The sequence below is a fragment of the Manis pentadactyla genome, chromosome 19 (assembly GCF_030020395.1).
Source record: "Manis pentadactyla isolate mManPen7 chromosome 19, mManPen7.hap1, whole genome shotgun sequence".
Classification (NCBI taxonomy): domain Eukaryota; kingdom Metazoa; phylum Chordata; class Mammalia; order Pholidota; family Manidae; genus Manis; species Manis pentadactyla.
The window spans coordinates 7,671,098-7,683,410 of NC_080037.1; the positions used below are offsets into that span (position 1 = coordinate 7,671,098).

At 51.5% G+C, this 12,313-nt stretch overlaps 1 long non-coding RNA gene across 1 annotated transcript in view; it reads right to left on the reverse strand.

Moving 5' to 3' along the window:
• The window catches only part of LOC130681699 (uncharacterized), a 36,092-nt gene extending 28,902 nt beyond the window's left edge, over nucleotides 1-7,190 (reverse strand). Inside the window, exons 1-2 of the long non-coding RNA XR_008994949.1 lie at nucleotides 7,034-7,190; nucleotides 1,984-2,324 (exon numbers count right to left, since the gene is read on the reverse strand). This is a non-coding gene — a long non-coding RNA (uncharacterized LOC130681699). The remainder of the gene's footprint in view (nucleotides 1-1,983; nucleotides 2,325-7,033) is intronic.
• Nucleotides 7,191-12,313: the final 5,123 nt, after the last annotated feature.

Below are 12,313 nucleotides of genomic sequence, written 5' to 3' on the forward strand. Positions count from 1 at the left end.
GTAAATGTACTTTTCCTGAGTTCTGTGAGTTAGTTGTTCTAGCAAAAAGCTAGGGGTTGGGGGTGCCTGCTGGAACCCAACTTTGCTGCCAAGTTGGAGAGAAGTGCAAGCTCTCTGGGGACCCGACATTTGCTACTGGTGTCTTAGGGCCTGGGTTCTGAAGCCTGTGGAGTTTGACGTTGACTCTATGTACTTAGTGTCAGTAATGAGTTGAATCACGGGGCACCCTGATGGTGTCAGAGAATCAGAAAATAGATTGGGGTGAGGAAAAAAAATCCCTCATGCTTGGCAAAGATGGAAATTTACTTTTAGTGTATGTATTTGCTGACATTTTTTAAATATTTGTTGTTTACACTGTAGAGAATGGTCTTGGCCAAGGCCCTGCAGTCCAGAAGTACTGACCTCGACCATTCCCTCCCCAGCCTCGGTGATGGTAGTGCCGCCTGCAGACCGGACAGGACGCACGTTGCTTTGGAATAAGGCTCTTCGCTGCTGCTGCTATTTGTTTACAGCAGGTGCTCACGTCTGGGCCTTTCTGCTTGGCTTCTCGTGAAGCCTGTTATGCTGCAGTGCCCTACAGGGCTCTGTCTGGACCCTTTCTAGACTGTCCCAGGGCCTGCCCTGGTCTGCAGCCTCTGCCTCTCAAATCAGGAGTGTCTCAAGATTTTCTTTCTGTGGCTGCAGAGCTAGAGGAAGATGCTTTTCCAGGGAAGGGGTGAAATCACTCAAGTCTTTCTTCTGACTAGTCCCATCTGAACTCCATTTAGTGTAAATGCATTGAAGTTTCTGGCATGGGTTTGGCAGTCTTTGGACATTGGCTAAAGCATAATTTTCAAGAAGATCAAAGCCTAAACCGTGTCAAAGATTTTATTCAACCAACTCATGGATTAATGTGATTAAGGAAGATGTTAAGACTGGTTCAAAGAACATTTGAGAAATGGAACAGATACGAATATGCAATTTAAGAAAGAATGTTAGGTTAACATTGCTGGATTACATACAGATGGGTTAAAGTGTTACAGGGCAATAAACTGTAACCTTTGAGGTTGTCTGGTCCACTGGACGATAAGTTATTTACATTTTTATTGGACCAAAACTACACGTTAACTTCTTAGGTACTATAAAATCACCTAGTCAACAGAAATGAAGCTCAGCGCTGCACTGAAAGAACACTTAGAAATCTCTTTTGCCTAATTCCAAGTTACAGATCATTTCTGCAACATACATGCTGCTTTTCACTTTTGACTAATCACTATTTCTGGACTGGGTAGATGTAGAGAGGATCTGTCCCCAATCCTTGTGTTGCGTCTTACACAGAAGACCAAAAGAAATATTCGTGTTCTGCTGCAGCTATCTCCGGAGAGAATGTTCTCATCGCTCTTATTGATGGATGATTGGCAGGCTCAATATAGTCCTAGCTAAACTAGGTGTCTTAAATTATAAAAGAAGCTTCTCCAAAATTTGTCATAAATGTCTTACTAATTTAAAAATGCAGCCACAGGAGCTCCAATAAAGGAGAATTCCATCTTACACTTGTTTAACTTATGTAAACCCAACCATACATTGAACAAGACAACACTTTAAATGGGAAGAGAATTGCCACGTGCTGTTCCAGTCAATACCCATAAACCATAGCAGGGGGGTGAGAAGGAGATGCAAAACAGCTTTCATTAATCTCAGTTTTCTTGTGTGAATATCTTGGAATACTGGATGTGATTCTGAGGTTTAAAAACACATGTATTTTTGAACCACATGGTCCTAAACGAAAGCCACCTACTTCCACTGGTACCATAAATTCCAGTCCAGAAGAAAAATCCTAGCTGTCGGTGTCAGTTTTCCTAAGGGATTTGCATGGATAATTTTAGCACTATGTTTAATTTGCCTTATACGAAGTTCACAGACAATGTATTAGTTTGCTATCACTGCCTAACAAATTGCCAGGCATTTAGCAGCTTAAAGAAACACACATATTTATTAACTCACAGTTTCTGTGGGTCAGGAGCCCAGGCGCGGTGTAGCCGAATCCTCCGCGCGGGGTCTCCCGAGACTGCAGGCAAGGCTTCAGCCCGGATGTTTTCATCAGCTGGGGGAAAAACTGCTTCCAGATTCATTCAGGTTGCTGGCAGAATTAATTTCCTTGTGGCTGCAGGACTGAGAGCCCCCGTTGCTTCTGAAGGTCAGCTGGGGGCTGTTCTCAGTTCTTTGCCGCGTGGACATCCTGAAGGCGGCTCTTCCTCCATGAAATCGGCGAGGAGAATCTCTCTGCCCTCAGAGAGGGCCCAGGTCCCCTCTCTGAAGGGCTTTCACCTGTGTAAGTGAAATGCCTGCACCCGGAGGGCAGGAGGCATGAGGGTCTGTCTGTCACAGACCTTATCCCACCCCCCGAAGCAGTCAGCCCAGCCAGGAAAACAGCACCCACACCAGGTGTTCTAGCAGAAAATACGTAATATAGGAAATTGGGTAAATAGTGATTGGAGGGCTAAAAAGGTAAAAAAATTAAAAAAAAAAGAGGAGGAATAGTGAGATAACAAGGAAATTTGTTGCAGAAAGCAGCTACCCTCCAAGGCTGGGGGAGTGAGGGATGAGGTCAGGGTTCCCAGGCCTGTGAGCTTGGAGGGGAGGCTGCACACCACTGGGCCTTAACCTCTGAACAAAGCCCCACTCTGCCTGCCTCTGCTAGTTAAGGAGGGCCCGCCGAGCGGGGCTCAGGGCTCTGAGGAGGCTGTGCGTCCGGCTGGTGCGGGCACCTCTGGGGTGGTAACACAAGGCTCATCCCGGGAGGGCCTAAAGAAGCTGGGTACTGGGCCCGACTGGCTGCTGGGCTGAGGGGCATCGCTGGCCTACCCGCCAGGAGGAGCAGGCCAGTGGGGATGGCGGGCCTCCCCCCCTCCTGCCTCCCCATCTCTCTAGCATCCCTCTGGGCAGAACCGAGCAGGAGCAAGCGGACAAAGGAGAAAGCAGTTTGCAGTCTGCACCCAGCATCACAAAACAAGTGTGAAAGGGTAGATTTGGAGCCCAGAGACAGTAGCTTAATAGCCAGCACACACCTTCCCTAGGTCAGACTGCCCAGACCTGGGTCCAGTAGAAACCCTGCACTTGCTTGAGTTCTGAACCAACCCAGTGAAAGTGTCAGTAATTAGAAGATGGAGATAAAAACATCAGTTTAAGCACTAATGATGTCTTGGCTGTCAGGCATGCATCTAAATGTGCTTGCTAACATCCCCTGGACCAAACCTACTGCCTCAAACTACAGGCCTCCCCTGTGGGTTCACGAGAATGCGTGCTCAGAGGAGAGAAATGTCCGAGGGAAGCCCACCAGAGCAGCTCCTGGAAGGGCTGGGAGGGGCCTGTGGGCTGCCTGGCGGAGGCCCCCCCACCCCCGGCGAGGGAAGGCGAGGATGAGAGAATGGGTGACCTGTCTAGAAACACAGCTGGATTTGGAGACATATTTGGTCACACCCTGGCACCAGTTAGAAATGTTGTGGAAGCTCAGATTTTCTTTTTTAGTTAGAGGTACTTCTTTAAAAATCTGTGATGAAATATCTGTAACACAAAGTTTACCATTTTAACCATTTTTAAATGTACAGTTCGATGGCAGTCAGCACATTCACACTGCCGTGCAGCCATTACCAACATCCATCTCCAGAACGTCATCATCCCAAACTCAAGCTCTGTACCTATTAAACAGCAAATCCCTATTACCCCCTCTCCCCATCCCCTGGTAACCTCTAATCTACTTTCTTTCTCTCTGAAATTGACTACTCTGGGTACCACATATGAGTGGAACCTACAATAGTTGTCCTACTGTGTCTGACTTAATATGCTTAGCATAACGTCCTCCCAGTTCATTCATGATACAGCATGTGTCAGAAATTCCTTCCTTTTTAAAGGCTGTATAATATTCCACAATATGTTTATCCATTCCACATTTTGTTTATCTCTCCATCCATTGCTGGACACTTGGGTGGGTTCCACCTTTTGGCTATTGTGAATAGTATTGCTATTCAAATGCTATGAACTTGGGTGTACAAATATTTGAGTCTCTGCTTTCAATTCTTTTGGGTATAACCTAGAAGCAGATTTGCCAAATCCATGTTAATTTTGTGTTCAATTAGAAACACAGATTTTAACGGGGGTTGTGTGGAGTGTCCAGGGGTGGGGGCAGAGAGCCGGTGAAATGCATATCACCCAGTCTGGAGGCCTCTTCAGGCCCACACAGTGGGGGACGGGCTTCTCAGGGAGAGGAGTTGGCAGGCCCTTCACCATTAGGCGTGGGGTGCTGAGCTCCACCCTCAGGAATAAGGATGTGGCTGGAGTCAGTTTTAGTCCCCATAACAGGCGATACACATGAAACCCAAGTAAGATTCTGAGTCCTTGCAGCTTGCTTAGAGTTAGTTTTGTTGTCCTTAGTCATATCACTGCAATGATTGGCAGGAGAGCCTTTCATGTAGGGGCTGACTGTGTGCCTTTAGGGGCAAATCAGAGAAGGGAGCTGGGGGGCATTTCTCTGGTCTGAGACCACTCTTGGGGCTACAATGGGTGGGCAGGGCCAGAGAAGGAAGCAGAGCAAGATGAGTTCCCGATGGCTCCTGAGGCTTGACATCTATAAGCCCCTCATACCATTTCTACAGAGTTAAATTTCCAGTTCAAGAGTCCCCTGAATGGTGGAATTTCAGGTACTGGGGAAGACTGCTGTGCAAACACTTTGGAGCAGATGGCAGGGATTAAAAGGATAGTCTGGCATGGAGAGCACAGGCACCTGCTGAACCACGTGGGAAGGTGGTGCACGAGCCCACGGGATGTCTCAGAGAGAAGGTGGCAGTTGCCTCCTGCCCTGGGGCAGGGACCCGCACTGTGTCAGAGGCGCACTTTCTTGGCTTAGCTGTACCCAGCAGTCAAGAATGCCCGCAAGGATGTGGAGAAAGGGGAACCCTCCTACGCTGTTGGTGGAAATGCAAGTTGGTGCAACTGCTGTGGAAAGCAATATGGAGGTTCCTCAAAAACTAAAAATAAAAATACCATTTGACCCAGGAATTCCACTCCTAGGAGTTTACCTGAAGAAAACAAAATCTCTGATTCAAAAAGATAGATGCACCCCTATGCTTATCACTGCACTATTTGCAATAATCAAGATATGGAAGCAACCAAAGTATCCATCAACAGATGAATGGATAAAGAAGATGTGGTACATATACACAGTGGAATATTATTCAGCCATAAAAGGAAAAGAAATCCTGTCATTTGCAAGAACATGGATGGAGCTAGAGGCTTTTATGCTCAGTGAAATAAGCCAGGGGAAGAAAGCCAAGTACCATATGATTTCAGTTATTTGTGGGATATAAGAACAAAGCAAAACAGAAGGAACAAAACAGCATTAGGCTCATAGACACTGAGAAGGGACTAGTGGTTACCAAGAGGGGTAGGAGGGGACAGGGGCAGGAGGGGGAAGGGGATAAAGGGCGCAGTAATTTAAAATAACAATATAAATTGGTCATGGGTACTGTTGAACTACTGTGATGAACACTTGAAACCAATATAAGATTGTATATTAATGATACTTTAATTTAAAAAAAAAGAAGAAGTAAGAGTGTTCCTGGGAGCGTCCCTTAGCACTATAGGAAAACAGAAAAGAAGGAGCAGGTGAGTGCCAGGGGCAGCTGTAAGGAAGTCAGCCGGTGGTACCACCGTCCCTGAATGGGGAGGGGGGCTTGCCTCTGCACTGTTCCCTTCAGCAAGGTTCAGAGGCTCAGCGCTGTGCAGCAGAAATACAATGTGAGCCCCACACGGAAACTCAGATGTTCTAATAGCCACTTTATATATACAGGTAATGCAAAGGTAAAAGGCAGCAGGTGAAATCAATTCATTTTAAGAATTTATTTATCCCATATATCCAAAGTTCAGTACTATCACTTCAACACGTAATCAATATTAAAATTATGAAGCTATTTTACCCTTTCTTTTGGGTAGTAAGTATTTGTAATTTGGGTGCCCTTGTGGCCTACCTCGGTCCAAACTCTCCCCGTTTCAGGTGTTCACTAGTCAGGTGTGGCTCGTGACTACCGTAGGATTCGAAAAGATCCAAGGATCATTGTAACAGTGAGTATTTATTGAACGACTGCTTTCACATGTATTAAAGCACTTTATCCTCATAGCAATACTGCGAGGCAGTTGCTATCTACTGAGGAATGCAGGTGGACCCCTTGGTTTGAGGCCCTGGTCTTCTGTCTTTGAATAGCCACTGGTAGAGCCTCCTCTGTCTGATTCTGCTTCCCTCTGCACCCATCCGTCTTCACCTGGCCTCCCTCTAATGCCGACTTCGAGTCCCTTTTATAAGGACTCTAGCGATTACATCAGACCCATCCAGCTAACGTCCCCATTGCAAATCCTTGATTTAATTACACATGTGACGTCCCACTTGCCCTGTAATGTAACATTCTTAGGTCCCAGGATTAGGGTGCAGACAACTTGCAGGGACATTATTCTGCCTACACAGAGGGTGACTTTGTTTTCATAATCACGTAAGGAAAACGCTGAGCTGAGACACAGATTTTCCACTTCCTGCCCTCACCATCCATAGTTAGCTCACCCTGCTCCTCGGAGAGACGGTCCCCTTTGCCCCCTTAACTCTGAAGCCCCGGCTGCAGCCAAGAGGAGCAGGACCTTGCTCCCCCAGGTATCTCCTGTGTCCCCAGCCGAGGTCACTCACTGCCGTAGTGACCAGTGGGATCCACCCGTGTCTCTTCCTCAGAGGTGGCTGGCGATTTGTGAGGAGCCCTCCTTCCTGCTTTTTGCTTTCCATTTTCAGGGAGAGGAGGAAGGAGATCACTGATCTGAGGGGGCCCCTCTGTCCTCCTTGAAGGGCCCTGGAAGGCCACCTGCCCTGCCCCCGCCCTGCTCTGCTGCGTCCCAGCCGGCGCTGCCTTCCAGCCTCAGCTCAGCCTCTCAAGCATTTCCTTCCCAACAAAGATCTTTCAAGTGAATAGATTAAATTCCTTTAGTTGCAAGTAATAGAAACCGACTTGCGTTAACTTACGCAGGAGAAAAAGCTGGCCAGGAAACCTCTCCGTGGGCCCATCTGAGCTCTTGCTTTTCTTGGCCACCTGAGGACTCCCCGCCTCGGGAGGGGACGCTCTCCCGTCCGCACGCCATCAGCGACTGTGGTGCTTCAGCCCCCAGCGCCCCAGAGAGCCCCCCCGCCGTCTGCGCCTCCCTCCACCCGAAGGAGGAGGAAGCCCAGACCCATCGTGGCGCCGGGAGGCAGACGCTGGGCGGGAGGGCAGGTGGGGGGCGGGGAGCCTGGCCGGCGTGCCGCTGCCCGCACGAGACACCGGGATGGAGTGGGCACTCACATGGCGTTACGTTCAGTGTGTGTGCGCACATGTGGATATGCTCAAGTTGGGGCACCTACTATGTGCCAGGTTCTGTGCTAATGCTGAGGATACAGACTTGATTCCCGCTTCATAGATTTCTCCCGGAGACAAAGACCGCAGGACAGTTTGATAAACGCCATGAGATGTCAGTAACCGTTACTTTATAGAGAAGGGGATATTTGAAGTGTGTCTTAATAGGAATTTAAAGATCATTGGGAGAAGTGTGCGTGTGGGGGGACTTGCTGGGGAAGGGAGAAGAATGTTCCAGGAAGAAGAAATTTCTTGGCTGAAGGCCTTGAGGTGAAATAGCACCTGAGCCGAGAAAAGTGCAGGCGGTCCCACGTGGCCGAGGAGCGGGCTGGTGTCGGGGGCGGACAGCCAGGCGCAGGCTGAGTCTGGAGAGAATTTTATGTCTTCCAATTTTATCTCCTAAGTAACCGGGCAACTCGGGAAGAATGAGAGCAGAGCGTGTGACAAGATTCGCACTTGAGAAGAATGGGAACCCTGGCAGCGTGGAAGATGGGTGGGTGGGAGGAAGGGAGGCCTGGGCAAGGAGATGGGCAAGGAGAAGTGGAAACCAAGAGAGAAGCGAACACGTGAGGGAGCCCTGGGGACGCCCCCGCCTGTGACGCACCCGGGGAAGAGCAGGGGTGCGAGAGGGGGGCCGTCAGGCCGCCACGCAGGTGTGACACCTCGGGCCGCGGTGCCGCTGAGAAAGCCGAGCCAGGCTGGCGGGGCACCAACGCCCGGCTGTGCTCAGGGGCTGGCGGGGAGCCGCCGTGGGGCGTGGCCTCAGCGTGAACCCCTGGCACAGCCAGAGGCGCCCCAGCCGGACGCTGTCGGCCCACCGGGCTCCCTGCGGCAGGTTCTCCTGAAAGGAGACCCAAATGCACCCGCCTGGCCAGCGCAGGGATGGGGGAACAGCGCGGTCCGAGCTGGCAGTGCCAGGGGGACGGGAGGACATGGAGCAGCGGCTGACCTCGGCACCCTGGCCTGGGCACGCTGCTCTCTGCCCGCCTCCTGGGAGGGCTTACGTGCTGTCCCCTGAGCGTGCTTGCTGCCCTCCACGTCCTCGGTTGGGGCCAGGAGCCTCCGCTCCTCTTGAGCCCACCGTCAGCTTGGTGGATGCCTCAGTCAGCTCCCGCTGCCCTAGCAGATCCCACGGACAGGGCCTGGCCAGTGGGCAGCGACGCTCACGATTCCGGGCCTAGAAGTCCGGGATGAAGTTTGGTGCCTCCTGAGGCCTCCCTGCCCGGCGTGGAGGTGGCCGCCGCCTCGCTGTGCCCTCACAGGGCCTCCCCCCCGTGTGTGTGGCTCATCTCCTCTTCTTGTGAGGACACCACCGACGGCACTGGGTCAGGGTAGGGGGTAGGGCCCACCCTAAGACCGCATTTTCATTCCACTGCCTCTTTATAGACCCTGTCTCCAAATACAGTCCAATTCTGAGGTCCTGGGGGTTAAGACTTCAACCTATGAGTAGGCATGGCGGGGTGGGGGGGACATAGTCCAGCCCATAACAGGGGCTAAGCAGTGTGCCCCCTGTGACGCCCTCTCCCAGTCCTCCGGCGTGCCCCCCTGTGATCCCTGATTGTGCCCTCTGACCAGGAAAAGAGAGAGATCAGGTGTGGCCAGGCGACGCAGCCACAGAGAGTGAAGGGGGGACGCCAGGAGACTTGGAGAGTGAGAACAAGCATCTTTAGCAGGCCTGACTCTCAGATCAGCTCCTGATCCTCAGGATCTAAGCCCAGAGGGGGAGGCGGCGGGCACGGGGGCAATGTGCTTGGGTGCTTTTCTGTCACTAGTCACTTTCAGGAGAACAGAGGCAGCCATGAGGTGGCGGGACAAGAGGATGCGCTGCTGGCGGAGGCGTAAGGGACGTGACAGATGGGAGGAGGTGGGAGAGTGGCGAAGGAGGAACGCAGAACTGGGCGAGAGGGTGAGTCTTTGGGGCCAAGCAGACCGAGGACTCAGCTCACGGCGCGAAGACGTCTATGCCCCACAGCCCATCCTGGAAGTGTGCCTGGGAATCACCATTCCAGCGGGTGGTTAGGGATGAGCTCTCAGCAGAGGGAGAAATGGGAATGCATAGGGGACTCATGCTGCTGCTCAGCCCTCCACTTCCTTTACCGTGGTCTTGCTCAGAGGGTCCCAGTTTCCTTCCCACCCTGACGTGCCCCATCTCTCCCCTAGCTCCACCAGACCTGGCCATCGGATGTTGCGTAAAATATCCTGTGGTTTCCCATCTCTGTGCCTCATTGATGCCAGTTCCTCCATATACAATCTATTTACATAAAGCTGTCTGCAAACCCTTCTCTAAGCCAGTGAGCCCTCCAAATTGGGTGGGCTCTCGCCTTTCATTTAGGCCAGTCTCCTGGTTCTCGGACCCTTCGCTTTGCTCCTCCATATGTGTTTTGTCCTGCATGCCCAGACTGCCTGGGTGTGAGGACGCTTGCATGCAATTTCATGTCCCCATTTCCACCTAGCACAGAGCCTTACATCTAGTGGAATTAAATAACTCTTTCTTGAGTTGAACTGAAGGAGAAAAAGGTGGTCTTAGTTGTTTTCTCTAGGTCATTCATGGTAAAGCATTCCATGAGGGTCTCTTCCAGTCAAGAAAGTATTTTTTGGCTACCATCCGTTGACTCTTAACTCCTGCTCTTTGAAGCTGAGATTGATTTAAGGCCCTTTGCTTTAAATGCTTAAGCTTGCACATTTACCAGAATGAGCTCATGGCTTTATCTAAGCCTGCCTAGCCAAGAGATTTACATGTTTCCTGAACATTTACAAACCTAATAGAAAAATTTCTAAGTAGCTATGTTGTGGTTTCCTCTTATCGTCCTGGCAGTATTTGCATATCAGAAGAAGAACTTGGGGAAGAAGTGACTGCTGAAAAGAAATCCGTGGACGTTCATCTAAGGAGACCGGTGTGGATCCCAGAGAGCTGTGACCGAGAGGGGCTCCTCTGCAACGGCTCAAACTGTACCACTCCGGTAGCCCTCTCCTCCTGGTCTGAACTTCCCCCTGCCCTCACCAGTTTTGCAAGATTTTCTACTCGTAGCCGTGCCAAGAAAGCCACAAACTCAGAAAACTGAACGCAACCAAATAGAAGTTAAAAGGAAATAATGCCGACAGCATAGACCAGACACGTTTAATTGCATCCAAGTCTCCTGTAGTGACTATCTGACCAATAAGCACCTGGAGTCCCCTATCCCTCAGAACCAAGAGCAATCTGTATTTTTTACCTCATCAAATAAAATCTTTTCTGGGGTCAGTTTGGGGAAAAGATGGTCTGGAGTGGAAGAAACCCCTCTTCCTGCAAGAGGAGAGAGCCAGTTACTGCTCAGTGTACATTTTTGCAAGAAAATACTGCCTCCTTTGATAGTAAGGAAATTCAGAACCATGGAATTGGGCCTGGAACAGGATCTCCTGGAGGGGAGGGACTTCTGGGCCACATAGACCTGAGGTTCTCTCTGCCTCTGAGGTTCACCCTCTCTTGGGGGCTCTCCCTGATTACCGCTGCTGACGTCTACCATGCTGGGTTCTGGGGGGCTTGGCTTCCCCTTCAGCACATGGCTGGGACAGACTGACACCTTTAGATAAGTATCTGCTAAAGACCCTGGTAAGCAAAAGGGATTCTTTACATACACGAATGGAGCTACGCTGTGCATTTCTACCCAGTGCTTCGGGTCACTTGCACTGACACCTCATTTGGGGCTCCTTCCGTCTAGGTATTTAGGGACCTTCTTCTTTCTTTCTCATGGCTCCATTATATTTCATTCTATGGCTGCACCATAACCTATGTAGCCAGTCCCATATTAATAAACATTTTAGTTGTTTCACTCTTTTGCTGTTATAAACAACATGTATGTATATGTGTTTATGAAGTCTTACAGATTCTCCCTCCTCGGCAGCAGCCACCCCTTTGGGGACAGTGACTGGCGGGAGGCCTTGATGGCATCTGGGCCTGGGAGAGCCTCTGAGGCGGGAGGCAGGAACCAGCTGGTTTTGCCATCCTGGGACTCGCAGGGCGTCTGGACCCGGGCTGTCACCAAGGCGGGGGCTTTGGGTCAGCCTGGACCAGGGCAGGATGTGGAGTGTGAAAAACAGGAGTCTCCTCAGAAAGAATCAGACAGCTAAGTGGTTAGACTGAGTCCAGCTGGACACACACATGTGAGGATGAGGAGAACCCAGTCCATGGGAGGGTCAGGGGGAGGGAAAGAGAAGGAAAGGGGGAAGGCAGGGGAGAGGGAGGGAAGGGGGGAGGGCGGGGCAGGGCGCAGAGGCCCGGTGGCCTGGCCTGGGGGGTGGGGCACGGTGGCCGCTCTGCGGGAGCCTCCATCCCCAGGGGGAGGCCTTAGGTGGGGACCGAGGAGGAAGTGGACCCACGGCAGCTGCAGCCCCACGGGACCCCGGCCCTGTGTCCCACGGCCTTGCTGACCCTCCAAGCCCGGCTGCACCTGGTGTTTGAAGGAGATGCCCTGACCATGCGATGCCAGGGGAGGGGGAACGCGGTCCTGTCCCACGTGAGGTTTCACAAAGACAGAAGTTACCTGCAGTCCTCTGAGGACAATCTTCCTCTGACTCTGGGGACAGCCACAGCAGCAAGCAGTGGCTGGTACAGCTGCACAGCACAGGTGACCTATGTCCTGCACGTGGGCACACTAACCTCAGGGACTACCATGGTTCAAGTCTAAGGTGAGTCACCAGCTTGGGGGCTTGGAGAGATGACTTCTAGAGGTCGGCTGTCCTCCGGCTGCGCTGGATGCTGGGCCGACCCACCAGGCCCTGAGATGCCCGCGAAGCCACCCTAATGCTCTGCCCCCACCATGAGGCACGTCTGGAGCCAGGCAGCCAGGGAGATGCCCTGGGGAGGCTGGGCAGAGCCCTGAAGCAGCCCTGCTGCCCCCACCCCTGGTGACCCAGGGACATGGTTAGGGAGTCTG